We start from the raw sequence: 4,946 nt of genomic DNA, 5'->3' as shown, positions 1-4,946 counted from the left end.
CCGAGGAAAATTGCACGTAGATATGATACTTAATTTAGTAAAAAGCTTACTTAGAGTATAAGAAGAATTCTTAAAAAAAGATAGTGTACTATCATTATAGTGATCTTTAAAATATAGTTTTTATATAATTAGTGGCATGCTATCTATTTATTTAAATATATTAATATTAATATTAATTTCATAATTAAGCGTTGAAAATCTACTATTTTAGTGTCCTCCGTTGTATTTTCAAGTAAAATAACATTCTAATTAAGTGACTAAACAAAAAATTATTAAAGTAGATATAAATCATTTCTGACATTTTATTAAATTATTTATACTTTATCAAATAATTATACAAAAAAATTATAACACATATTATAACAAATTAAATAACTCTTCATGATATGCTATTTAAATTGACTGATCCATCCTTCACTTCAAATCCTAACTGTTTAAAATAATGATCCTTACTAGTAGAATTATAATGAAATATCTTACAGTAAAGAAATACATCGAACGAGTCATTGAATTTTATAGACTGAGTCCAGAATTCGTTTTGAAGGTCATTTAAATTTGGTAGAGTCGCCTTAGTGCAAAACTTCCCTATCACGTTATTATTTATTTCCTGATTGAAAGCAAGTAAAGGAGAGAGCATTTCATCAACATAGACTTTTATATTTTCTTTGCTATTAATGTTTAACATAAGAGTTTTGTAAATTGGATTGATATTTGTTATATTTGAATATTCATATAGATTGTTTAAAGGCGTATCAAGGAATGATAGACATGATTTTTCAACATTTTTTAAGTATTTTATTCCGTTCTGAATGTAGTCTGTGTCTTCTTTAATTGCTATAATTCTCAAATAAATTTCCCAAATGAAATTATTTTTTTCACCATTTTTTAGTAAAGATTTTGATCTATTTGCTAGATGTCTGATTAAAGCTACATAATAGAGCATATCATGAGCGTACGTGCACATAATAATTGAACAAACGTGTTTCGGTGTGGGATCAATTTTTACGGCTGATGTCATGTAATCGTAATATGAAAATGATATTTCATTTTCAATTATTTTAACATTTTCAAAGAATTTCCATCCTGGATTTCGAATAACGACATTCATAAAATTTTGATCGACAATCTGTTGAGTAAATTGGCAAGTGACTAACAGCATTGTAAAGAAAAAAAATGTGTGTCTCATGATGAGGTGATATTAATCAAAAGAAAATTCAAGTATTTTAAATTAATCAAGATATTATTTATAGCCAACTTTTTGCTTTTAAATAGTAAAGTATAGTTTTCTAAAAGTATATTTAACTTTAAATTAAAAATTTGTCTGAGTAAATAAAATTTACTATAATAAATGTGTCTAGAATTATATATTTGTGTATTTGTTACTTTAAAATTTTTATTTATTCAAAAGGTATAAGAAAAATGGTATGGCAGTTGTTTTTACATAAGTAAATTTTACTAAAATAACATTTTTAAAATAATAAATCATCTTTAGTACCAAATACGTAAGCATTAGGCGAGGATATTTTTGCTAAATTAAATGCATTTTTATATAAAAATAATTTTTTTGAAAAAAAAAATGAATTAAGCCACCCTCAAAAATCTTGACTACTCTACGTCTATGATCAAATATCTATTTTAAGAAATATCTGAATGGTTCAAGTGTGCTAATAAATAAACATTTTCAAAAAAAAAATTAATGGAAACAAGAGATATTTAGTAAAAATACTTGAAATAAAATTATTGTTGACATATGGGTTCTCGAGAATAAATGGGAGTAGGGTGACAATAATAATTCTCCTTCGTTGACTTCCTGTTGTCAAACTCTTGAAGTTGAATTGCCTTTTATGGAAAGTTCGCACAAATATCCATATATCTACTAAATTACTGTAGATGTAGTCCACGTTATGTCACGCCGTTTTACATGACCATCTTTTTTCCTTGACCTCAATTTGTTAACAGTACATTGGGTGTCGAAGATATAACTCATGTGATAATACTACTATCATTGTATCGTCTTTGATAGTAACGATAAGTTTCGTCGACGTTGGTCGTTTGATGCGCGAATAATTATTATTATACAAACGCAGATTAAGAAACAATTATTTTATAGTTAAATTAACATCAGTTGTTCCAAAAAGAAATAAGGATTTTTTAATATATATATATATTTATCATTTATGTGATATTTGACAAACATTCAATTTAATGGTACAATTCATTTTGATTACTGTGAAATTAGGTTATTTCATTGATAATCGAGTTATCGATATTATTATTTCAGATTGAAGATCACTATAAATGATTTATTAGTATATAAAAATGTATATCGTTTTTATTGAAGTGAAGACCTAGTGTATCAATTATTACACTTAAATATTACATAATCATCGTTTTTTCTTTAGTATTTATGGTAAAAATCAATCAAAATGAAAATTCAATCAGCCCATCATTATTATATATGAATAATTCATATATATATATTGAAAATCTGAATTTATCTATTTTCAGATTTTTACATTTTTGAGTCAAATACTTTAAACTGATAGTTTTGGACAACATTTCACATATTACTGTTTTGAAAAAATTTAAATGATTGGACTAGAAAATCTAATTCAAGGTATTACATTGGTGTTAACAGGTGTCAAATTCATTTTTGATAATAATTTATATCATGAGGGGTCATTTACTTTAATTGGCAAAATTTTATTGTTTTTGTGGGCAATTTTTTGATATTAAAGAATGCTATCAAAAACTTATAAAATGTTTATAAATAAAAATTGTTTAACTTAAATATTTGTTTGAAATTCTTGTAAGATTGTAGATAACATTAAATAAATGAAACAAATATTGTCGTAAATTACCATTCGTCTTTGATTTTTTATTCTTGATGATATTTCTTTTGCAAACAATAGTGACCAGTGGATAATACGAAACAATATTCCATCTCGAACAAAATTGTAAAAATTGTAAAGTAATATAACATAAATTAATATAAATAAACGTGAAATAACCCTTTCAGTACTTTTTTAAGGATAATAATATTAATTGAAATGAATGAGAATTTAAAATATTTAACACGATTTTCCACTTTGAGAGTATAATATAAACTTTATAACTTTTATAACTATAGAAGTAAACTAATATTATAAGCAAAGATTATTTGTTAGGTTTAGAAATTTTATTAATTTTACAATTTTTAAACTGAAAAATTTTGGTCCATTATTAAAAATTGTATCTTTTTCTAAAATATTACTATAGAAAAACCTTGTTTACAATTTTATCATTCATAAGATATTTAAAGCTGAATATTTCAATTTGTTTTACATGAATATAGTTTGAGTATAGCATTATTTTAATGATATCGAATCGTTAGAAATTAAATTAATCTAAGTGAAATATTCATTAAGAATAATTTTATTTAAAAAATTCATTAGATTTTTTATTTATTAAGAAATGTACNCATTAAGAATAATTTTATTTAAAAAATTCATTAGATTTTTTATTTATTAAGAAATGTACGATTCAATAACTCTTAGAGCCCAAATCAATTATTAAGTTCTTCATTAATTTGAACATAAAATTCATTTCCTAGAGAACCTATAATCTAATTCGGGTGTATAATTAATTTTGATGTAGGACTACAGATTGTTGTCAATATTAGCGCTGGAGAGAGAATTCTTGTAGTTTCTCTTATAATAATTGTAACACAACTAAATAATTAATAACTTTTCTCGAGAAGTGTTGACAGGTTTATATCAATTTACCTATTCCGCTCCGAATTTCCACAGAGTCGTTATGCCCGTGCTTATACGGATCGCGTTATATTTTAATCGTGTAACGTCGAACTTTCTGTTAAAAGCTCAGCGATAGAGGGCTTGATGCAAACCGAAAGCTGTGACTGTCGTTTCAAATATGTCGACACGTTTTAAAATTAAGACAATGAGGAAGAGAGAATAAATTGTGTTCGTTATTAAGTGCCAAAGTTTTGGTTAACGTCGCAACCGTAGTCGCGGTTTTGAATAACAACTGCGAGGATTCATCGTCAGCTATAGAACCTGCGTGTATTGTTGCAAAGTAATAGTATAATAATAATAATAATATGACGGGCGAAAAGCGCACACAGGAACAGCAGCAAGGGGCTGCGGCGCACGTCTATTACAAGCACAATGGTATTATAAGCTGCGGATACCCATGTGATAATAATGATAATTATTTGCCGGTACGTATCCACTCGGATGCCGTCTTCATTGCCGCCGCCAAAATTCAGACCAATTAATTACCTGGTACTCTTTTCGTCCTCGACACTCCGGTATTTTAAGGGGAAGAGAACACGGGAGCAGCGTACGGTGATGTGTATTATGGCGAACGCACAATATGAACGGCCATGACAATTAATCACTGGTGACGGTCGGGAACTTACAGTATGCGGTAAAACGATGACGCCAGCGATAAACTTATGCCTGACAACAATACAGCGCGCCGTTACTTGGCTAAAAAACTACAGCGTCCGTTCGGCTATTTCGTTCAAAGTGCAAATAATCGACGCCGCATTATTTTTAAAAATCAAATGATCAATATTTTCAGTCTTCCAATCGAAACCAGCTGCTGTAGATTTAGAATTCAGGTGCAGGCACATCATTTTAGTAGACATTAAACAACTCTTCTTTCTTGCTTGTCAATTAAGTTCTGCATATTTCTTTACCTTGATTGGGAAGCCCGTAACACATTACTCTTAGTATTTTTATTTTATTAGGAAAATATTCTAAAAATAACTGAAGTGACTTATACATCGTCGGTTAAGGTACAATACATTCGACATACTTTATCTTAATCAGGATATTAATAAGGAAATAGCAGATCATGTAGCTTTTGGAATATTCCACCAATTTTAGCTTCGATACGAAGCTGAGAAGGTATTGGTTTTACTAAGATGTGTTTTTTTTTTT

The sequence above is a fragment of the Daktulosphaira vitifoliae genome, unplaced genomic scaffold, assembly GCF_025091365.1.
Source record: "Daktulosphaira vitifoliae isolate Bord-2020 unplaced genomic scaffold, ASM2509136v1 Scaffold_16, whole genome shotgun sequence".
In the NCBI taxonomy this organism is placed as follows: Eukaryota; Metazoa; Arthropoda; class Insecta; order Hemiptera; family Phylloxeridae; genus Daktulosphaira; species Daktulosphaira vitifoliae.
This window is presented reverse-complemented; position numbering follows the sequence as displayed.